Source organism: Emys orbicularis, chromosome 5, assembly GCF_028017835.1.
Source record: "Emys orbicularis isolate rEmyOrb1 chromosome 5, rEmyOrb1.hap1, whole genome shotgun sequence".
Classification (NCBI taxonomy): domain Eukaryota; kingdom Metazoa; phylum Chordata; order Testudines; family Emydidae; genus Emys; species Emys orbicularis.
This window is the reverse complement of record NC_088687.1, coordinates 51314518-51339364: the sequence shown is the minus strand read 5'-3', so window position 1 is coordinate 51339364 and position 24847 is coordinate 51314518.

Below are 24847 nucleotides of genomic sequence, written 5' to 3'. Positions count from 1 at the left end.
CTTGTAATGCCTTGATCAAATGGAAAAGAACTCTGATCAGTGATCTTTCTCAGGGTGATGTCTATGAATATAAATCTGTAAGCTAACTCTGGGCTTAAGTTTAATGTCAAACAGTATTTTTTTAAAAAGTTAGTTCAGGACTATCCCCTGCATGGATTTGGCCTACATTTAGGAGTGTCAGCCTCAGTTTGGCAGATTGAAATCCAGTCAGTTTCCCTGTTCTTCCTCGGAGGGAGAAATAAGTAAGGAAGATACTTAAATGCACTTTATTCCTATCTGAGCCAGGCCCCAATCAGATGGCATTCATAATCGGTCTGTAATAGTGCCACAGGCAAAACAGAATAGGTGATCAGAGGACTTTAATTGTAGTGTATGATTGTAAATGATGAAAGTGTATGGCTCCTGATTCATGGTCTGGCCAAGCTAATTTTGCCATGGGGCTTGAAAGTAAAGGGTAAAGTCAGCTTTAAGCCCACTTTTTATGGACCCTTTTGTGAGGTGGTTTAGCCACTAGGCTGCATTTAGGCTGTCCAAACTTATAACCAGGTGCCAACAGGCCATTCCTTTAATGAGGAATAGGTGCAGCAAAGAGGTGTCCAATCCATGCCAATTTGTCCCAGGCCATGCTCTCTGCCAGGATCCATCAGGTGAGGGAGGGAGAGTCCCTTATGCTCAGGGAATTCCCACATAGGTAAGTGAGAAGGTTTTATATCTTCTTTTCTCTGTCACAGTAAAGCCAATAATATTTAATATAAATATAAAAGAGACAAATTATACCTGATCTCTAACTTATAATTTGAGGGTGAAAGGTATTCAACAAAGCAAAATAGCCAGTGAGGAGTGCCAACCTTTCTCTTCCCCAGAGCCTGTGCTGCCTGCCTTCAACTCATAAAAGTGTAGATAATCAAAATCAATGGGAGTATAATAGATTCTCAAAACCCGAATAGAACAAATTCCTTAGTAACTATTATAGAACATGGGAATTCATTCAGTTTTATTGGCAAATAAGAGTGGCTATTATGTTTCTTTCTGACTAGCTCATAGATGTTACTTGACTACAGTTTCTTTCTTGGAGAGTAAAATGGCTTCTGATGACCCTGGGATAGTCTTTGACCAGGAACCAGAAGCAACTTAAACCACATGACAAATCCCAAGCCACTAAGCTCAAAACTCCAAATGTGACAGATTTCCACAGGGGCTTCTTTATTTTTTTTAAATCCACACTTTACTGTGACATTTTTATTTGCATGAAAAATGCCATGCACAAATGCTCCATTTTCACAGGCGCACTGACAACTCAAAAAGGAATAAGGGTGGCATATTTTTTTTTTATTTTTGAAACATTTATTTTTCCCCAGTACTGATACTGTAAAAAAGCCTCCAAGGCTTTCTTCAAAACGTGTGTGTGTGTGTGAGAAATGCAAAATAAACAGAAAAGACTGAAGAGGAAATCTGAGTTGCAATAACCGCTGTAGCATCCTGCTTTGCATTTCATTTTCTTCTGCTTATTATTTTTATTTGTACTGCAAACTGGTGCTTAGGAGTAATCCAAGCATATTAATAGTTTTACAATATTATGAGATGATGCAACAGGTGCATGAGATGTATGGGGTGAGAGGGACATGAGGTGACAGTAAGCAAATTAATTATCAGACAATCAGAAGTCTCATCTCAGAACTGTCTAGGTTGTTTTCAGCTCACTTCAATATACTTAGTTTGGCTATTACAGCATATATCTGGGGTTCATTTTCTTTTTTGCTATGCTTTTCCGAGCCCATTATTAATATAGCCACCAAATATGACCATTTAGCAGCTGCATATATGTAACAAGAAGGGTAGAGGTCCTCAGATAGTGTTTTCTCCCTTCATCCTGCTGGGAAAGGAAAACAATCTAAATAAACAAAGAATTTATTCATCCAGATGATGATGCTACTTCTACAAATGCTGATATAGCCTGTGCTACTGATAGGGATGAGTGGTATGTAATATCAGATCAAAATGGACAGCTATAACATAGTGAAAAGAAATTGCATGAATCTCATTATCATGAGTATAGCACCGTGTCAGCACTTAACACTCACTTTTGATGGGAAGATGACTGAGATAAGATGTTCAGGTTTTTTGCCAGACTAGTTAGAAAAGTGATTGAGTTTAATTCCTTTTCCCCCATATAAGGTAAAATGTTAGAGAAAATGACACTTTATTATTAAGAGTTAGAGGGAATGATATACTCTACCATATTAAGTAAAGATTTATCAGAGAATATTAGGTAAAGGCTTTTTTAGTCTGAAATATTACGGTATGAAATGAATATGGAAGAATTTGAGAAGGATAATTTTTGCATTCTGGCAGTACATCAAGCATAAATCGACCACTTTCAAATTCCTCAGAACATTCTCAGCCTTAACTTTGCTTTACATTGGTATATAGGCCCTAATCCAAAAAAAAAGACAGGGATTATGACTACTTGACACCTTCTGTTTTAATACAGAGAAGGCAGATTTCCAGTGTTTTTAAGGCATACACAAAAGGGAATGCACAGTGGTTGAACATCTAGGACAACCCCACAACTGCCACACATACACATGTTGTGCTCTCCAGTGGTGATTTCTAGATACTCCCTCTTCTTGTAAGCTGGGGTTGCTGTGGCATGGGGCAGACAACTTAGTTTGAGCTCTCTTTTGTACAGACCTCTGAGCCTCTCTGCTCTGCATTACAGGCATGTGCTATAAGTTTATGTTTAAAAGAGATCTAAAAGATTATTGCTTAAATGTAAAATGCTTCAAAGCACTAGCAATATGTGGTTACAGAAAATAAGTTGCAGTTTGTTTTATTTTGTGTTAGACCTAGACTTGAATACTCCCTACTGGAAAGAAGCAGAAAAAACTTAACATGTGGCTCACTGTAATTAGGCTATTCAATCAAGTTGCTCAGCAATGTTAAATTGTTTGAGCTATTTTAGTTTGAGCCTTGTTTCATGCAGACCCTTGAGTCTCTCTCTGCTTTCCATTACAGGTATGTTTGTACCATCAAAGAACAGAATTCACATTTTGAAGTGTGTTACATTTTCAGAACTGGAGTCTTAAGTTCTGCTCCTGATTCTAACAATGACTTTCTCCATCTTTGGCAAGGCCTTTAAGTTGTGTCTGTGTATACCTAGCTGTAAAAATGGCATAACATTAAAATGTATCTCCTGCTTCAGGGTGGTGTGAAGTTTAATTGATTAACTTTTGTAGTGTTCAGCTCCTCAGATGAAATGGGTTATTACTACCTAAGTCTTGCTGACTTTTTTTTTTTAATTTTTATTTCTTTCTTACATTAATTAAACGCTCCTAGAGCCAAATGAGGGTTTTTTGTTTGTTAAAGGAGGCAAAAAAGGAGGACTGTTTAAACAGAAATACTTAAATAACCTGCTTGTAGGTGGGTTTTTCCAGCCTCTCTCAGTTCTAACTGGCATGCCACTTGGCTGTTACTTCTGACAAATCCTTCCTTAACATTTATCCAACCTGGTTTTTACTAGACTTAATCTAAAGCTTCTGTTCTCTTGTCAAAGGCAAGATCAGTGGAAAATCTTGTCCACAAATGTTAGCTGCATCAAAGTATATTTTATTCAAATATGAACGTCTTAATGTTTTTGTTTCCAAAGTAAACTCTTGTGTTAGTGGTTTTGAATAAGTATTGTTTGCACACTTAGAGTTCTCTGTGTACAATGCAATTCAGGAAACAAAGTCATAAACCAAACTTAGCATGACTAATTGTTAATGCCAACAACGAAAATAAATATCTTCAATAGCCACCAAATACATTCATGCTTAACAATTATATGGTAGACATATTCGATAATATGGATGTTGAACTCCATTTTTGTGAGTGCTCAACTGTAGTCATAATTATTTACACTTGCTGTTAACACATTTAGGCACTTACCTGATTATTCAGGCAGTCAGGCAAGTATACCTCTAAATGGGTATACCAATGCATTAACAAAGAAATTGTATTCACACTTAATTGTGGGAACAAAATGGTTACAGTACTCACTCAGGATGTAGGAGATCATCTTCAAATCCTCCCCTTCCCCCACACAAACAATTTGGAGCAGAAACTTGAATACACATCTCTCACCTCTCAGGAGAGTGCCCTAAGTACTGAACTCTGGGATGTTTAAGCGGTGGCGGTACTCTTAATTTCTTCTGTTGTATAAATAAAGTGGAACAACTCCAACTGGAGATTTTGAGAAACCCATAGTTCAGTGGCTAGGGTGCTCACCTGATAAATGGGAGTTATATGTTCAAATCCTTGCTCTGTATCAGACTGAAGGGGGATTTGAACCTGAGTCTCCCCAATCTGGTGTGGGTGCTCTAACCTCTGTGGTAAAAGTTGCCAAGGAAGGCTTCTCCTCTGACAGCTGTGTTTTGTGCAAGGCCTAAACTGTTATGTGGACTCCAAGTACACTTACCAGATTGTCTCCTGTAGGCAAGATAAATGAGAGAACACTTTGTTTGAAGATCTTGCCAGGCCTTAGCTATGAGAGCTGTCTGTGAGTATGCTCCCTAACTGCCTGCAAGGTCTTGGTATGAGTGTTACCTCACCTAAAGTCATTCACTACCCATAATAAAAAGTTTTGATAACTTTATTTTAATAATTTATAATCTTACCATTAGCAATCCTTCATTTTTGTTTCTATGTATGTGTTATCCTGTTCTACCCTTTAATCTATGAGAAGGGGTGGGTTTGGAGTGCATCCTATGATTTGTTAATGTCAACATTTCTTATCTTCTTTAAACCTCAGAGTCCAGTTTTGTTTGTGAAACATTACAAAAAACAAAAACAAAAACAAAAAACACCTTCATTAGAAATTTTCTTATGAATGTTTTTGAGGTTTATCTCAATTTGATAATTAGTTGTTTTTAATGGTCCCCCAACAGATGTAAAGTCAAAGGGTTATACTGTCTCCGAGTAAAGACAATGAGCTTTCGGGATGTAAGTAGAAGGCAAAGAAGACACTTCCCACTCCTGCACTTAGTAAGTAAATGGACAGTGTGTTTACATTCATGAAAACCAGATCATAACCAGCCTTGGTTGAAGACTCTGCAAAAGTCTTTGGGTGAGAGAAATTTCATTGGATGGTAGGTTAACCTAATCATTAAGTTTAGTATCTAGAATGTATGTTACAATTTTGTTTTGTATGTAACCTTTTGTTTTCCATTATCCTTACTTGTTATCTCTTGAAACTTTGGTAAAAAACGTATACTTGTTTTCAGTATAAATATACCTCAGTGCTATGGTATTATACAGGGAGCTCAACCTGAGCTGAATCATTCAAGTTGGTGTATTCACTATTCCCTTGGGGCCAGCAGACCTGGTATCAATGTGGGCATTTAGTCAATAAGGAGCTGGACACTACAGGGGAATGATTCAAAGGGGCTCAGGATCTGGGATGCACCTATTGTTAACCTGCAAGATAAAGTAAGGGCTGGCATAGGCCAGAGGAGACTATTTGGGTGGCTAATAGGCTGGTACTTAGGACCCTATAGGTGCCTAAATCCAACATTTAGGCACTACTGAAATTCACTAAATCCACCATTCAGCTTCTACGAAACACTGTATGAGCTTAAAGTCCCTAGGCAGCTAGGTTTCCTTAGATAAAATCCACGGGGTGCCTACACTTCTGCTGGCAGTCATGCACTCAGCCACCTAAGTCCTGACACTGCTCAGTAGCTCAGTACCTAACTCATGTCTAAGCCCCAGCAGGATTTGCAATTAGGCTTTCACCTGCCTCACACTCTTTCAGGGCCCAATTTAGGAATGCTCAGAGGCTGCACACCTGCAGGATCAGGCCCTCCATAAAACAATGCAAGTGGTGGTGGGTCAGAGATAATGAGTGACTCTATAGCCTAGTGGTTAGCACTTACCTGAGAGAGCCATTTTCCAGTCCCTGCTCCAGTAACAATTTAAGTATTTCCTACAAAAAAGAACAGCTTCAACAGGAGAGACTGAGATGCACCCTAGAATATCATATAGCCCTGTGGTTTGGAAGATGGAACACCTATGTTCAAGTCTCTGCTTGACTTCAGGCCGAGGGGAGATACTCATTAGGTATCTCATGTCCTGGGTGACTGCTTTAACCACTAGGCTATTTAGTAGGAGTAACCTCTTCCTCACTTCTTGAGAGAAAGGGCTGACCTGGCTTTGATGCACAACTGAATCCTGAGCATCTCTCCAACCCAAAGTTAGGCACCTAACTCCCTTTGGTGGCCAAGACTTTGTCTCAACTTGTATTTCCTGTTGGATTACTTAGTTTACTGGCTTTTCTAAATCTTATTCTTAGACACCTAATTCTAGAGGGGGGAGAGCCCCAGGGCTTGGGTTCCAGGCTGAAGCCGAACGTCTACACCAGGGGTTGGCAACCTTTCAGAAGTGGTGTGCCGAGTCTTCATTTATTCGCTCTAATTTAAGGTTTCGCGTGCCAGTAATACATTTTAACGTTTTTTAGAAGATCTCGTTCTATAAGTCTATAATATATAACTAAACTATTGTTGTATGTAAAGTAAATAAGGTTTTTAAAATGTTTAAGAAGCTGCATTTAAAATTAAATTAAAATGCAGAGCCCCCCTGACCGGTGGCCAGGACCCGGGCAGTGTGAGTGCCACTGAAAATCAGCTCGCGTGCCGCCTTCGGCACACATGCCATAGGTTGCCTACCCCTGGTCTACACTGCAGTTTTACAGCCACATAGCCCAGGCCCCATAAGCCTGAGTTAGCTGACATGGGCCAGCTCCTGGTGTTTAATAGCAGTATAAGCATAGGGCAGCAAACTCCACTAGGTGGCAAAGCGCCCAAAAGTTAAGCACTTGCATCGCTCAGCATTGAAAAGCCTAAGTTCCCATTGCAAATCTAGCCCTTAAAGTTTATTTTATAACAGTCTGCAAAATTTCAGGGTTATAAAATAAGCAGGTTTCAGTGAGAGAGGCTCAGGGCAGCATCCAGAATTCCTAAGCACTCATTTCTTGCTATTTTCTAACTTCAAAAGTGAATGAAATAATTTAAATGCAATTTTGTAAGAACAAATGCATCTAGGATGGGAAGCACTGTCAAATCTCATCCTAATGTGATTTAAAATAGCTGAATTATAAACCACTCAAAAACTGCACTGGGAATGGTGACAGAAGTTTAAGTGTAATGGTGCTGCCAGACTAATACTGTATTGCTGTGATTATGACAGAGAATATATTCAAGCTTAAACTCACTAGAATAATTTTGCCTGAAACTTGAGAGATTTTGATACCTCAGGTCCTGAGGCCCCAGAACAGCATTGTGGCTTGAGTACACTTCACAGATATAGAAAAATATAATCTAAGGACCCACTCTCTCAACCTTTCCATACTTTAACTCTCTTGCCTCTCTTCCCACAATCCTTCTCCCCTCTGCCTCCTCTCTATTGCTCAATCTCTCACCTCCACAATCACCACTCTTCCATCTGAGAAGGCATGTGTATTTGCAGCCTTAAAAATAGACCCTCAGAAAGGGTGCTGTTCTGGCTGAGAAATGAGAATAGATAAAGGATGCTGAAAAGTTGTGTTTACTGTCTTTTTTTTCTTTTCTTTTTTCCTTTATTCTTTTGCTTCTCAGGGTTAGGAACTTGAAGGAAAGTAGACTCGTGTTCAGGCATTGGCTCAATACTTCAAGTACAAGGAGACAAAATATACAGGTATTAGAGAAAGTTGTTTCATTATATATTTGTGATTGACTGTCACCTTCTGTCTTCCTAGGAAGTGCCATTCAATACATAATACAACAAAAGTATATATGAAAGATTTTCTCCACCATAACTCACTTGTAATTATTAAGATTTCTACTCCCAAAGTGTATATAGAGAAGTGAAAATGAACACGATTTAGGAAGTCAAATAAAGAATTATAAATAAATAATGAAACCATGCTTTTGTAATATTATTGCTGGTACAACTATTTATCTCATACATTTCTGTATATTACTGACTGAGGATGCTGCCTGACCAAATAATGAAATAAGTTAGGAAAACGCCAAAGAATTTTACTATGCCATTTATTGCTGTTAGCAGCTGTGTCCTGTGTAAATTAAATTTTCTAGCTCATTTAATACAGTGCTAAAAACCTATTGTCTAAAAAAATGACAGATTTGGATAAGTGAAGCTTTTGATGTTGACACTATTTGTAAATAGAAGCATCTTAAATTGTTGAGAGTTGTAGAGCTTCCCCCTATAAATACATATTTGCCATAGCAGTGAATGGACGTTGCATGACTAAGGACCATGCACAATGAAATATGTAAAGGAAACAATTTAATTTCTCTATAGCAATTTTAAATTCATGTGTAGCTAGTTTGGATCCTGGTGAAAGGAATACAATTGACAATAACTAAAACCAGAATAATGTGTTTTTAAATAATTACTGAAGTGCGTTTATACAACCAGTCAAAAATAGTAAGTATAGTTCTGGAAGCAAAACTTCAATTTTTCATTAAAATTTCAAAATTATCATTGTTAATAAAATAAAACAAAAAATGTTTGTGTGGATTTTCAGTCTTTACCTTTCCTCTTTCCCCCCACTATCTCCTCTTATTCACATAATGTGTGTGTGGAGGGGGAGGGAGGGGGGGAATCAATATTCATTATTTTTGTGCTGAAAAAAATCTGAAAATAAAAAAAAATCCTTTTTGAAAAGATCTTTTATATTTATATAGCACTCCACATAAAAAATACTTGACCTCCTCTAATATATTATTTTGAAAGCTGGACATTAGGACCAAGATCTTCCCTAGAGCAGGTCTTCAGCTGGTATAAACTGTCATAGCTCCATTGAAGTTAATTAAGGGATCTGTCTGATGTCTAAAGTTAAGTTCCAAAGTCTCCACTTAGGCATTTAACTAATGGTCTGATTTTCAAAATTGCTGAGCAACCAGCAGCAGAGCCCAGTGACTTTGAGTGCTCAGTACTTAAATATAAGGCCTGCTTGGTTTTTGTGTGTGTGCCTAAATACCAGTTTTTAAAATGTTGCTGCTTTCAAGTACTTTCTATTATTACTGATTATTAACTGAGAAGAACCGCTGAGCGCATAATGCTTACTGAATATACATGTATTAAATACCCATTGCAGCAATCTGCATGGAACTTGGAGGGAAAAGCACAGGTTGTAAGAAGGAAGAGTTTGGAGGAGACACCAAGAAGTTACATGGGATGCACATGCATAGGAAAGCTTGCTGCAGTTGCAGCATTTCCATAAATAGTTCTCTTACTAAAAAAGCCCAATTCTGTTTTACAGGCATGGAATCCTTTCACGTTACCTAGCATGTGGTACATGCAACACCCATGTTGTATATTTCAAGGGCCTTTTAAAATGAGAGAGAGAGAGTATCAGAATTGTGGTTTTAACACAAATTCTAAACTCTCTGGGTGAAATCCCCAGTGAAGTCACTGCAAGTCCTGCCATTGATGTCAATGAGGCCAGCATTTTGTTCTCTAAGAACATCTATTCTATTGCAAGTCAAGACATGATTGTCTTATTATATAATACTATTTTTAATTAAATTTACACATTCACACACAGTCACGTGAAGTATATAAATACACTTGTTGTTTTTGGCTTTGTGCTTTGAAGTACACCAGAGGCAGGTAAGTATGTGATATAAATGTTCATTGTATTGTATTGTTGCATACTGGCAAAGTACTTATATAACTAAATGCTTTATGTATTGTATTGCTTGTTACAATCTGTCTGTAAAGATATATTCAGGGTAGGAAATATCATCATTACAGTATGTTCCTCTTATAGAAAACCATATGTGATTCAAAATTAGTATTGTGGCTGTTATACCAGGGACGTGGCATTCTTTCCTTAAAACATTTTTTAATGGTCTTATGCCAAATTCTGCACTGCACCATGTAGAATTCTACTGAAGCCAAAGAGCTATACCTCAGTGCAGAATTTCTCCTGATCTGTTTTAAAAGCTTTGAAATATGGAAAACACCCCAATTATAAATTACCTTGTGGATTAGGAGTGAGTTTTATCATTGCACTTTGTTTTTTCAGGAGGTGTGATGTTACCTTTTTGGAGTCCTCCATGGTTCTGCTATGGGTCTTTGAGACTAGGGCCTTGTCTACACTACGAGAGTACTTCGATTTTAGTTAATTCGACTATGTGGAATCGATATTACTAAGTCGAACGTGTGTGTCCACACTAAGGACAGTAATTCGACTTTGTGAGACTTTGTGAGTCCACACTAACGGGGCAAGCGTCGACATTGGAAGCGGTGCACTGTGGGCAGCTATCCCACAGTTCCCGCAGTCCCCCCTGCCCATTGGAATTCTGGGTCGAGCCCCAAATGCCTTCTGGGTAAAAAAATGTGTCGAGGGTGCTTTTGGGCGCCTGTCGTCATCCGTCCGTCACTCAAGCCCTCCCTCCCTCCCTCCCTGAAAGCGCCGGCGGGAAATCAGTTCGCGCGCTTTTCTGATTACTGACAGCGCGGACGCCACAGCAGTGCGAGCATGGATCCCGCTGCGACCATCGCTGCAGTTGTGGCAGTTCTCAACGCCTCGCAGCTTCTCCTCCACCTGTACCAGAGGCAGCTGCAGATCAATCATGAGAGGAGGCTACGGCACTACCGTGACGGCATGAAGTCGGACACTAGCTCCGACCTCTCTGAGAACATGAGACCCAGCGCCCAGGACATCTCGCTGTCACTGGGTCTTGTTGATACTGTTGAACGGCGATTCTGGGCCCGTGAAACCAGCACGGAATGGTGGGACCGCATAGTGCTGCAGGTCTGGGATGAATCCCAGTGGCTGCGCAACTTTCGCATGCGGAAGGGGACTTTCCTCGAACTGTGTGAGTTGCTGTCCCCTTCCCTGAAGCGAAAGGACACCCGGATGCGGGCAGCCCTGACTGTCCAGAAGCGAGTGGCCATAGCCCTCTGGAAGCTCGCAACGCCAGACAGCTACCGGTCCGTCGCTAACCAGTTTGGCGTGGGCAAGTCTACCGTGGGGGTTGCTGTTATGCAAGTAGCCAGGGCAATCGTCAAGCTACTGCTATCTAAGGTAGTGACCCTGGGAAACGTGGAGCTCATCAGAGATGGCTTTGCCGAGATGGGATTCCCAAACTGCGGTGGGGCTATAGATGGGACTCACATCCCTATCCTGGCACCGGACCACCAGGCTAGCCAGTACATCAACCGGAAGGGCTACTTTTCCATGGTGCTGCAAGCACTGGTGGACCATCGGGGACGTTTTACCAATATCTACGTTGGATGGCCTGGCAAGGTTCATGACGCTAGGGTGTTCAGGAACTCTGGTCTGTGTAGACGGCTGCAGGAAGGTCTTTACTTCCCGGACCACAAAGTAACTGTTGGGGATGTGGAGATGCCAACAGTCATCCTCGGGGACCCTGCATACCCGCTAATGCCCTGGCTCATGAAGCCCTACACTGGCGCACTGGACTCAGGGAAAGAACTATTCAACTACCGGCTCAGCAAGTGCAGAATGGTGGTGGAGTGTGCTTTTGGCCGTCTCAAGGGGAGATGGAGAAGCCTACTCACTCGCTGTGATCTCAGCGAGACCAATATCCCGATTGTGATAGCTGCTTGCTGTGTGCTCCACAATTTGTGTGAGAGCAAGGGGGAGACCTTTATGGCGGGGTGGGAGCTTGAGGCAAATAGCCTGGCTTCTGATTACGTCCAGCCAGACAGCAGGGCGATTAGAAGATCACAGCGGGACGCGCTGTGCATCAGGGAGGCTTTGAAAGCCAGGTTCCTGACTGAACAGGGTCTCCAGTGACTTTTTACTTTGTGGACACAGATGCTGAACCTGCCCCCGTTTCTTTACCCAGTTACTGTTGACTATCCTTCCAAGTTACATACCCCCTTCCCCACCTTCCCAACAAATAAAATCTGTTCTGTTCTGTTAATGAACAAGGTTCTCTTTTTTACTGTTTTCGCGGGAATGTTTTAAACCGGGGACGGGCTTAGTGTTTTGATGCAAATGATGCTTCTAAAGTCCGGGAATGACAGGCTCCGCAGTGCTGGATTGGTTGTTTCAACGCAGCCTGCCAGCAGTCCTGGGCGGGACTGGATGTATGTGTCGGCCAAGTGACTTTCTGGCAGGGGGCGGAGGGTAACAGATCCCCTGCTGCGTGGCTCTGTGATCCAGGATAAGGACCGCGGCATAGGATCTCTAACTGCCCTCCCCCGACACAAAGTCACAGATCAACCCCCTTGCACCCCAGAACAAGTAAACCGCCTCCCAGACTGACCAGGGTAACTGGTGACTGTGCTGTGTATGTGTCCTGATGCTGGACCTGCCCCCGCCTCTGTAGCCTGCTACAGGTGACTGTCCTGTCCAAGTAACAAACCCCTTCCCCCCCTTCAGACAGAATCCCCTCCAAAAGACACTCTCGGAAACAGTACTTAACAGAAACAGATGTTTTATTATGAACCGCACATGAAAAGGGGGGGGGGAGGAAACTTGGACATGGGCTACTGTGAGATGGGTAGGAAAGGACTTTTCAAACTTTGGAACGAGAGCCTTCCATTGCTGCAGCAGTGTGCAGTGGCCGACTGACAGTTTTAACGGACCTTGCCGCCCCTCCTTCTTTGTACTTTTGGTGAGGGGGGTGTGGGACTTGGTGGCGGGGGAGGGCGGTTAGAGATAGACAGCAGCAGTGCTCTGTCCTCCTGCCTCCGGTCTTGCAGAACATCCACAAGGCGCCGGAGCGTCTCCGTTTGCTCCCTCATTAGTCCAAGCAGGGTTTGAGTAGCCTGCTGGTCCTCCTGGCGCCACCTCTCCTCCCGTTCCATGACTGCTCTGTGCATTTGTGACAAGTTCTCCCTCCACTGTGTCGTCTGGGCTGCCTGCTCTCGTGAGCACTCCATAAGTTCATAAAACATGTCTTCACGAGTTTTTCTCTTCCTTCTTCTAATCTGCGCTAGCCTCTGGGAGTGTGATGCCAGGCTGGGTTGGGAGACAGTCGCAGATGTGTCTGTGGGAATGGGAAAAAGGGAGTAAATTCCTGAGACAGATAAATGAAGTTGCTAACAAAGAGCATAGTCTTTCTCTGTGAACAACACCATGCACTGCACCTTTCACATGCGCACTCAGGACAAGGTCGAATTTTCGGCCCTCGCCTTAAGTGTCTGGGGTCCTGCAGTTGCGATCAGAGAAGCGTTGCAGGACACCTCTACTTCTGCTGCAGGAAAACATGGTAAGCCGTAGACTAGTGGCAGCTTAAACATGTAATAGTAGCACTGGGCTCCTTTCGCACTGAATGCAAGGCCACTCTCTGCTGGCAGCAATCAGGGAAGCATGAGCTCTACCCCTGTCCCACCACCTCGCGGCTGTCCCCGGGAAAGATCCCTGTATGCTGCCCCTCTGCCGCCTCCACAGCGTGGCTGTAAAGCAGTCCCAATACTAACATTCCCCTCCCTAATTTAAAGCAGGGCGTCATGTGTGACATAACACTCATGAGGATCTCGGAGACCGAGAGGGGAAGGATGCTGCGTGAAAGCATGCAGAGGCCTGGGCCGTATGCCGCCATGCTGTGCCGCGCACTGATCCCCGACTACCTGATGGACTCATGGCGTGGGAACGTGTGTTACCACGGGGGACCAAACAAGATCGCCCTGCCGTTGAACCTCGTGCGCATGCTGGAGCGGTACCTGCAGGAGAGCTATGCCGAGCTATCCCAGGAGGACTGTCTGTCCATTCCCGGGCACATTGACCGCCTTTTCATTTAAGTTCAGCATTACGGACTACAGAGTGGAGCGTCCTGTGGTGGACTAATCATGAATATCCGGACAGTACTTGATTTTCTATACATAGTTAGGAGTAAATAGTTCACTAAGCCAACTAAATCATGAACAACAAATTACTAATATAGTTAATATTCCTGTTTTGTTATAAATAAAAGTTTCTATGTTTAAATGAGTGACTGAAAAGCCCATTCTTAACAATATAAATATTCCACTTATGTTAAAATGAAATGTTTAGATGTTTAAAGCACTCACTGCTTGATCCTTCCCCTGATTCGGTGTCCGGGGTAAGGGCTGTGGACGGTTGGTAGGGGATCTCGGTAAGGGTGATGAAGAGCTCCTGGCTGTCGTTGAAATCAGCGGTGCAAGCGCTGTCGACTGCCTCGTCCTCCTCATCTCCTTCCTCATCTTCCCCGTCACCTAACATTTCCGAGGAGGAACCGGCCGTGGACAATATCCCATCCTCGGAGTCCACGGTCACTGGTGGGGTAGTGGTGGCGGCCGCACCTAGGATGGAATGCAGTGCCTCGTAGAAACGGGATGTGTGGGGCTGGGATCCGGAGCGTCGGTTTGCCTCTTTGGTTTTTTGGTAGCCTTGTCTCAGCTCCTTGATTTTCACGCGGCACTGCGTTGCATCCCGGCTGTATCCTCTCTCTGCCATGGCTTTAGAGATCTTCTCGTAGATCTTTGCATTCCTTCTTTTGGAGCGCAGCTCTGAAAGCACGGACTCATCGCCCCACACAGCGATGAGATCCAAGACTTCCCGATCAGTCCATGCTGGGGCCCTCTTTCTATTAGATTGCACGGCCAACTCTGCTGGAGAGCTCTGCATCGTTGCCAGTGCTGCTGAGCTCTCCACGCTGTCCAAACAGAAAATGAGATTCAAACTGGCCAGACAGGAAAAGGAATTCAAATTTTCCCGGGGCTTTTCCTGTGTGGCTGGTCAGAGCATCCGAGCTCGAAGTGCTGTCCAGAGCGTCAACAGAGTGGTGCACTGTGGGATAGCTCCCGGAGCTATTACCGTCGATTTCCATCCACACCTAGCCTAATTCGATATTGCCATTTCGAATTTAGCGCTACTCCTCTCGTTTTCGAGGATTACAGAAGTCGAATTTAAAAGAGCTCTATTTCGAACTAAGTAGCTTCCTGGTGTGGACGGGTGCAGGGTTAATTCGATGTAACGGCGCTAAATTCGATATAAGCTCCTAGTGTAGACCAGGCCTAGGATTACAATTTGAAAATTATTATTCAAAAAGTTAAAAACCTTTCTGCAAACACAATATATAGGGATAAGAGTCTTCCTTGAAAATAAGTCTTTGAATCTTCAATTTAAAATGGTATTTTGAATCAACTGAGTAAAAAACAAACAATCAAAAAGCCAGAAGAAAAATATATGAATTGTGACCACAAAGTACTAACATGCTGACTGATTAAGCTGTTGTAATTTCTTAATAGTTATAAAATATTTAAAAACATTGATTCAGATAAAGGAGTTGAAATACTATACAGCCATCTTTTCCCCCTACAGAGTATTAAACTTTAAAATCTTCCCTTTGCTTGTTGTTTGAGAATCCAGCTGGCATCCGTGTAGGAAGCTACAAAAGAGTAAAATAGGATTTGGGAGGATTCTGGATCTATCTATTATTTTTCTTAACAATGAACATCTACAATTTAGACATTCTAATTACATGTGAATTGAAATCCGCTAAATGATTTTCTGAGAGATTTACAATGGGAAAATGCATTTAAAAGCTTGTATTCTTTTGGTTCTGTTCTCAACTTATGCACACATAATTCTAATTAATATCAATGAGAGCAAAGGGATAAAAGGGTACACCCCTGTAGTTTGGTTACTCACTTAAAGAGGGAGCAAGAGCTTAATCATATGTACTGGCATGGTAGGTATGACCCTATCCATTCCAAAATAGCCTCTTCAGCTTTTTCCTGTTCTTTGAGGTGTGACAATATAATATCTCCATGCTTATCAGACTGTTACCTTCCTAGGAGTTACACATAATTTGCCCAAGCTAACTGGCAGTTAGGGGAATGGCATTAAGGACAACTTTTATTTCATCTCCAACCTCTGAACATGGATGGCGGTGGTGGGGTAATATAACATGATAAAGGGGGTGGCGGCGGGGGGGAATAAGGGCATATACTCTTTCCTGGAACTCAGACAGAAACAAGCAAAGTCCTCATTAGGGTGACAATTCTATCCACTCCCAAGTGCTCCTAAACTCAACCAGTTTTCTCCTAAGTGGTGGTGATGATGGGGGAATGCTTGCTTTTGGTATGGATACAGCTCTATTAAATATCCATAATACTGTATAAAGATATCATCTATGACCCCTTTCACAAAGTGTTCATAATCCAACATGTAACACTGGGAAAAGATAAGACACTGCCCGGAGGGGGTACTTAATGGGAGGGGAGAACAAGGGTTAGGGATAGAAATCTTTGCTAGCTTTTGATTTGACAGTAATACTTGTATCTTAACAGTTCTGCTTTATTTGTTTTTGTTATACACCTCTACCTCGATATAACGCTGTCCTCGGGAGCCAAAAAATCTTACCGTGTTATAGGTGAAACCGCGTTATATCGAACTTGCTTTGATCCACCGGAGTGGGTAGCCCCCCCCAGAGCACTGCTTTACCGTGTTATATCTGAATTCATGTTATATCGGGTAGCATTATATCGAGGTAGAAGTGTATTCAGCTTCTCAGAAGAGAGTTAGTGTATGGGCCTCTCAGAAGAGTATGTCAGGAGAGAGCATTGTCACAATGGTGGGTTTGTGGCCTAAGGAGCTACATGGAAGAAAATACAAAAAAGAAACATAACTACATTTATTGCTGTGTTAGCAGCTGTGTCCTGTGTAAATTAAATTTTTAGCTCATTTAATACAATGCTAAAAACCTGTTGTCTAAAAAAATGACAGATTTGGATAAGTGAAGCTTTTGATGTTGCTACTACTTGTAAATAGAAGTATCTTAAATAGTTGAGAGTAGTAGAGCTTCCCCCTATAAAAATATATCACGTATGAATGGTCACCAAGCTGACAACTTTAAATTACTAACACATATTTCTGTCTATATGGTGAATCCTCCATTCTTGGGAATTCTTTGTTCCAAATGCTATCTAACTTACTTGTCTGTGAAGAACCCAGTTCACTGTAGGCACTATCTATATACACACACCACTACTACTACTACAGCTTTTTTTTACTTTCATCTGTTGAGAAACCTAATTTTACAAGTACAGTGAAATAATGTATTGCCCCACAACAACTGCATGACACATACTGTAATCAGAATTGCAAATTCCGATACTTTGAATCAATCTGAGGCATTCATTCTTCACTAAAAATATAATTCCTCTCAGCAGTGTAAAGAAGCTGTGAAGCTGTGCTAGAGGGGCAGCCAAGGAGTTATCTGACATAGGCGGACCAATGATATGGTAGCTATACCACTTGAGGATCCCCATGATCTGTCAGTGAGGGATCTGATCCTCTGATCCATCTGATCTCCTGCTGGCACAGCAATCCCTGCAGAACTGCTGAAGCTGGCATCAGTCAGAACAGATTTTAGGCCACTGGTTGGGACAGAGTCAGCAGAATGAAAAGTAGGCCTTCCTTCCTCCCATACCTGTAAATTCAGTTCAACCAGGGGCAATTTTTTGGTTGGTTAATAAACATGTTTTTTTTCCACATTAGTGTAATCGCTAGTCTTCCTGTTAATATCTGCCAAGGATGTTCATTTCAGATTTTTTTTTAAGCTAGAAGAAACACCTGGTTTTTCTTACCTTTCTATTGCCTCAATCACTACAAGTGAAATAATACTTAAAATCACTGGCTCTTCAGTACTGAACACTCCAGAATCTTGTATTTTAGGGTATTTGTTTTTTGTGAAGAGTCCAACAGATAACTAGCTGTTAATTCAACTTTTGCACCTGGCTGTTCTGTCAGTTATTTGAACAAGATGAAAAAGCAGACCCTCCTTATTTGAATGATCTCAAGAGGCTTAGAACTGTTTAAAACTCAGTACAGTTAGGCCTGGTCTACACTGGGGGGGGATCAATCTAAGATATGCAACTTCAGCTATGAGAATAGCGTAGCTGAAGTCGACACATTTTAGATCGAATTAAAATGACTTACTTCGCGTCCTTGCGGCACTGGATTGACGGCCGCGGCTCCGCTGTCGACTTTGTTTCCGCCTCTCGCACTGCTGGAGTTCAGCAGTCAACGGGAGAGCAATCGGGGATCGATTTATTGCGTCTACACTACACGCGATAAATCGATGCCCGATAGATTGCTACCCGCCAATCCGGCAGGTAGTGTAAACGTACCCTTAGATTTGCTGTGTACAAGGCATACAAGTTTTGTCCCATATAACATTCTTTACTAAATATTTTAAGAAAATACAAAAAAAGGACATTGTAAACTGGAATATTCATAGAAGAGAAATCCTAGATGGAAGTCTGTGAATTTGCCCTCCTTTGTTTGCTTTCTACTTCTTTCTTTTCCCATCTTTTCTTGATACCTTACCCATCTGCTTAGACATTGTTACCATCGGATATGAATCTCAGAAGAAAATACAAGCATCTCACTGAATTTTATGAATGTGCCTTTGATCTATAAAAATGCAGGAAAAAATATAGACAATTTACTTCACTTAATTCCAGAAAAGAAGTTTTATCTGATACATTCTTCAATTAATAAATGTAAAGTATGGAACCCTGTAGCACCAGTTACATCTCCTGATTGTGCCAAAATGTTGTCCAGTTACACTACCGATTATCAGACTGCACCTTCACTTCATTGTCATAAAAATCATTAGCCTATTGTAATATGGCACCAAAGTACACATTTTCTTCTTCCACTCTCCTCTACAACCTTCTTCTGCTTTTCTCTTGAGCTCTACTTCAAGAAAGCTATAAATGCATGTCCTAAACCATCCTTGTTCAGGAAAGCATGTAAGTGCTTACACTTGAGCATATAGTTAAATCCAATGAGCTTCAATGACACTTATGCATTTGTATCTTTAAGCACATGCTCAGGTACTTTCCTTAATAAGATGTTTTCCTAAATCAGACACATTTTTACTGCACTTTAGACAGAAGACAATCGGTCATACGACTGGCATGAAATTACTAAAATAAATAATAAAATAGGCAAATTATTTTATCAATAAGCTCGTCGTTATTGTGCAATCTTTCATAGCCACATATTCATTTATCAGCAAAGTAATGAAAATAAAATCTTGACTTTTATAAAAGCTTCATTGCCTGAAATAAATATTTTCTACCACCCATTTATTTCAGGCACCAGAGTCTCAAACTTGCATTTGGATATAGCAGTATTGAAAATTAATACCAATCACAAGGTTTCCTTTAGAACTTTCAGAAAAGTGGATCCTAAGTAGAGTAGATTGCTGCCTTCCGAATTTAAGAACTGTTTAGACTCTGTCTTTGAATACCAGAAAGAGGAGGTCTTTGAATTTACTGTGCATAAGTGCAGGAAGCATAAAAAGCAATTACTTATAAATACTGCATAAGGAAATTCTTTTGATTCTTGATCAAAAGTACATGGGACCTGTGAATGTTAATTGCAGAGTAAATGACATACAAATCTTGTAAAAGATATTAGAATGTAAATATATTGCTCAATTGTCTCTTTTCTAAAGATAAAACCAGTGTTCTTAACTACCTCATTTGTTCAGCTTCCTATGTATAGCCAGTGCACTCCATGATGCTACAGGATAATATATGTTGTATATATGTTGTGGACACAAAAACAATGAGATACAGAACACATAGTTAAATGTGGAGGCTGAAACTTTATATAAAAACTACTATCTGTCCTGGAGAAACCACCCCAAACTATCTGGCAAGGTTACTCCATTGTAGATCTCAGCTGGCACCCATGAATACTATAAACTTAACCTTAGGGTGAGTGTGAAAGCCATGCCCCCTCTACATCTTCAGACTTTCTAAAGGACCCTGACTGTAAGCCACAATCCCACCCACTTGCCTCCTCTACATCAGAGAGTAGAGAGAGAAGCTGCATGAGATACAGAGGCACATTTCCTCACCTTGCAGTGCTGTGCCTAGGACCAATGCCCAGTTACAAGACCTGAATAGGACTTTTTGCTGTCATCTCCTATGGTGGGTATCAATGAAGTTGGTGGGCTACAATCAGTTTGGATGTCCACCCAGCTGGGCAAGTAGAAAGGAATTAACTGACCCTTTGAGATTCTTCAATAAAATATCTGACCCCTAGTTGGACATACTCCATCCTTTTGGATACAGTTCTGGAGAGGCATACTCAGTCCCCTTATGGGAAATCACTGTAACTCCTGCCAATTTAATATAAATACAAGTTTTCCAGTTTACCACTTACTTGCTCTGGTTGATCTTGGGATTGCTTGACAAACTTGCCTCAAAAGCAAGACCACTCCAAGGAAAAGGGGCCCTATTGTGATCAATATTCCTTTTTATTCTAATGATCAAAGTAATTATTTTTGCTGTTTCTAAATCCTCCTCCTCCTCCTGAGAATAATGATCATCTATGAGGAATGAAAACAGCCAGCTGAGGAATGGTATTAGCTGGTCCCACAGCTACTGTTAACTGTTCATTAAAAGCACGCATCGGAACCAGACCCCTGTATATAAAATTCAGATGGTTGATGATGACCTGCAGCTGACTTTCTTGGTCACAAGGATGGTGGACAATAATTCTCCCAATTTTGTCAGTTTTTCAAAAGGGAGATGGGTTCTTGCTGACCTCTAAAAGGGTATAATCATGCCTACAGTGTGTCTCAGGGTGCTGTGTGGTTTAGGTATTGTTTGTAACGTTCTCTGAGATCCTCAAATGAAAGTTGTTATGTTAGGGTTGATCCTGCTCCCACTGAAATTAGTAGGGAAAATCGCATTGACCTCAGTGGAGCAGGATTGATCCCTAAGGGCAGATAGTGGAAAGGGAATTCTTATACAACCAGCGAGGGAAGGTGCTCCTCAGCAGGGCATATAATAGCAGTGGAATTGTTGTGCAGTTTCTCCTGCAATCTCGGGCTTGAAGAGCTCTCTGCTCTCATGCTCATGCTCCTCCTTCTCCTTCCTCAGCTTGCCATCACCCAAAGAATCCCCTAAACCAAGGAAACAAACATCAGCACATATGCTAGAAAATAGATCCAAAGTATGAAGAAGTCCTTTTGTGCAGGCTTCCTGCAGTCCTTACTATAAGATAGAATTATACCATTTTTGTTGCCTACAGGACAGCGTGCACCGCTGGACTCGGGGACAAGATTTACTCCAAAGTTTGCAGTATTTCTATAGTGTGTGGAAGCAGCACACACTGCTGAACAAGTAAGAAATTAAATCTGAGATTTTTCCCCTCTGGCTACTAGTACAAATTACTAGTTTTGGTGACTGTGTGTCTGTCTGGCCATGTTACAGATCAATGTGAACCATATCAAACATTTTACAAAGCCTCTGGCATGTTGGAACGGAAGGAAAACAGTGATCTATGCCCTCTCCAGCATACTGGCTCCTGAAGAATTGTACAAAATCAGAAGTTATAAATTAACTTAAACCTCTGGTGGTCTGAATTCAAGTGTAAACTTCAGGAAGTTTGCCTATGTTTAGAAAAATCAAATGAATATCCTGAAGACTAGGACATGCTTTCAAATGCTCTCTCTGAAACAGGCCAAGTGATTTCTTTTTAAACTGGTTTTGAGATTTGATATGGCTTTCAGTGACAGGGACTCCAATTTATTTGCTTTCATTTGAGGTGTCTAGGTTCTGTTTTTCTGAGAATCAAATTCAACCTGTCTAATGTTTTTTTAATTACTGTATTGCTCAGTTCTGCAAATTTTTATCTACTGTTTTATTTTATCAATCAATATTTATTCTCAACATCTTTAAACTTCATATATTACTAGAACATTAAATGTATAGAGGTGTGTAGAATATCTAGTTTTAGGGCCTATGATAAGTATTTAATGTGGTTTGTGTTAACCAATTAGGGAAATACTGAATGAGTGAAGCCACTAGGGATAAGTCAAACATGCTTTGAAAAAAGTCTCTCTCTATTCCAGTCCCTCCAAAGCTTTCAGTAGCCTGTCATGCAACTAATCAATGAACATGGCCCAGTTACATGATTATAGCAAAAATATTAGCATTCGCAAATGCATCTCAGATTAATTACTCAGGTTTTCAATTCAAATATAGTCAACCTTTGATCTTTAAAGTCTTGAGTGAAGGGCCAGGGATGCCAAAATTGAGATAATCCAGGTTTTGATTACTTGCGGCAACTATTTTTGATCACTGAAGTCTTTGGACCAAATTCAGCCCTGACATAAGCAGGTGCAATGCCCATTTTGATCCCAAAAATTAGGCACCTGTCTAATTTTTAAGTTTTGAGTAGTCTATTGAAGCCAATTTGACTATTCACATATTTAAAATTGGGTATGTGCTTAGACCCTGATTCAGCAAAGTATTGCACTAATGTGGCACTATCTTAGCCCTGGTCTACACTATGAGTTTAGGTCGAATTTAGCAGCGTTAGATCGATTTAACCCTGCACTTGTCCACACGATGAAGCTGTTTTTGTCGACTTAAAGGGCTCTTAAAATCGATTTCTGTACTCCTCCCCGACGAGGGGATTAGCACTGAAATAGACCCTGCTGGGTTGAATTTGGGATAGTGTGGATGCAATTCGATGATATTGGCCTCCGGGAGCTATCCCAGAGTGCTCCATTGTGACCGCTCTGGACAGCACTCTCAACTCAGATGCACTGGCCAGGTAGACAGGAAAAGCCCCGCGAACTTTTGAATTTCATTTCCTGTTTGGCCAGCGTAGCGAGCTGATCAGCACAGGTGACCATGCAGAGCTCATCAGCACAGGTGACCATGGAGTCCCAGAATCGCAAAAGAGCTCCAGCATCTGATCGCTGTATGGGGAGATGAATCCGTGCTATCCGAACTCCGTTCCAAAAGACGAAATGCCGGAATATTTAAAAAAATCTCCAAGGGCATGAAGGACAAAGGTTACAACAGGGACCCGCAGCAGTGCCAGGTGAAGCCTACCAAAGAACCAAAGAGGCAAACGGCTGCTTTGGGTCAGAGCCCCAGACATGCCACTTCTATGATGAGCTGCATGCCATTCTAGGGGGTGCCTCTACAACTACCCCACCCCTGTGCTTCCCTCCTCCCCCACCCCTTCCGGGCTACCTTGGCAGTTATCCCCCCATTTGTGTGATGAATTAATAAAGAATGCATGCATTTGAAACAACGACTTTGTTGCCTCTGCAAGCGGAGATCAAGGGGGGGGGGAGGGCGGTTGGCTTACAGGGAAGTAGAGTGAACCAAGAGGGCGGGTTTTCATCAAGGAGAAACAAACAGAACTTTCAGACCGTAGCCTGGCCAGTCATGAAACTGGTTTTCAAAGCTTCTCTGATGCACAGTGCACCCTGCTGTGCTCTTCTAACTGACCTGGTGTCTGGCTGTGTGTAATCAGCGGCTAGGAGATTTGCCTCAACCTCCCACCCTGCCATAAACGTCCCCCCCTTACTCTCACAGATATTGTAGAGCACACAGCAAGCAGTAATAATGATGGGAATATTGGTTTCGCTGAGGTCTAACCGAGTCAGTAAACTGCGCCAGCGAGCTTTTAAACGTCCAAGGGCACATTCTACCACCATTCTGCACTTGCTCAGCCTATAGTTGAACTGCTCCTTACTACTGTCCAGACTCCACGAGCCAGGGGAGCAAGGGGTAGGCTGGGGTATGTGCGACCGCGTGGTGCTGCTGACTGGGAGAGCAACCTGAGGCAGAAGCCTCCAGCTGGCATGATATTCCAGGCAGGCCTAAATCTCCGTTAGAGGAAACTTAAAGAAGAGAATGACCTGGAGTCATTCCCATTTTTGTCCAGGGGCCCCCGACTGACCTCACCGAGGCCAGCCAGGAGCACCCATGTCTGCCCAGGCACCCCCGACCAACCTAACCGAGGTCGGCCAGGAGCACCCACGGGACAACGACGACAGCTAGCAGTCGTATTGTACCGTCTGCAGCCCACAAGGAAGGGGATGCTGCTGTATAGCACTGCAGTACCGCATCTGCCAGCAGCACCCAGGAGACATACGGTGACAGTGAGCCGAGCGGGCTCCATGCTTGCCGTGGTATGTCGTCTGCATGGGTAACCCAGGAAAAAAGGCAAGAAACAATTTTTTGCTGTTGCTTTCACGAAGGGAGGGAGGGATGGGGGGGGCCTGACGACATGTACCCAGAACCACCTGCGACAATGTTTTTGCCCCATCAGGCATTGGGAGCTCAACCCAGAATTCCAATGGGCGGCGGAGACTGCGGGAACTGTAGGACAGCTACCTACAGTGCAATGCGCCAAAAGTCAACGCTAGCCTCGGTACTGTGGACGCACACCGCCGACTTAATGCGCTTAGTGGGGACACACAATCGACTGTATCAAATCGATTTCTAAAAAATAGACTTCTATTAAATCAACTTAATTTCGTAGTGTAGACATACCCTTAGAGTGGAACTGAAATTCGCCCAGTGAGGGGTGCTGGAACAATTTGTACAGTGGAGATGCTGAGAGTCATTGAACCAAACTGTAAGCCCTGTATGTTGTGGAAACCACTTCAAGCCAGGCGGGGCTGCCCCCCCACCCCTAATTCCAGCACCTATGGGCCCAGTGTTTTTATGCACCAAAGCTGCATCTTGTGGATTATGTTTAAATTTCAGATAACTGAGCATTTCATGTAAACTAAGATCAGCTGGTTAAGATCTAATTGTAACTCTTCTTACATTGTTAATATTGTCCGAAAATCCATCTCCTTTGATTCTCAGAAATTTTTAATAGGTCCTCAAGCAATTACCCAACAATGTATTTTTACAGATAAGACATGGTTATATAAAAGTCCAATTTAAATGCAACTTTGCCCTTTCATTTGCAGCCCTATCACACTAGTATTTCCTGAAAACATCACTGCCTCTTACTTAATAAATGGCTGTCTATTTTAGGGCATTTAATCAACTCCTTTTACCCTCGCAGAAAAGTCTT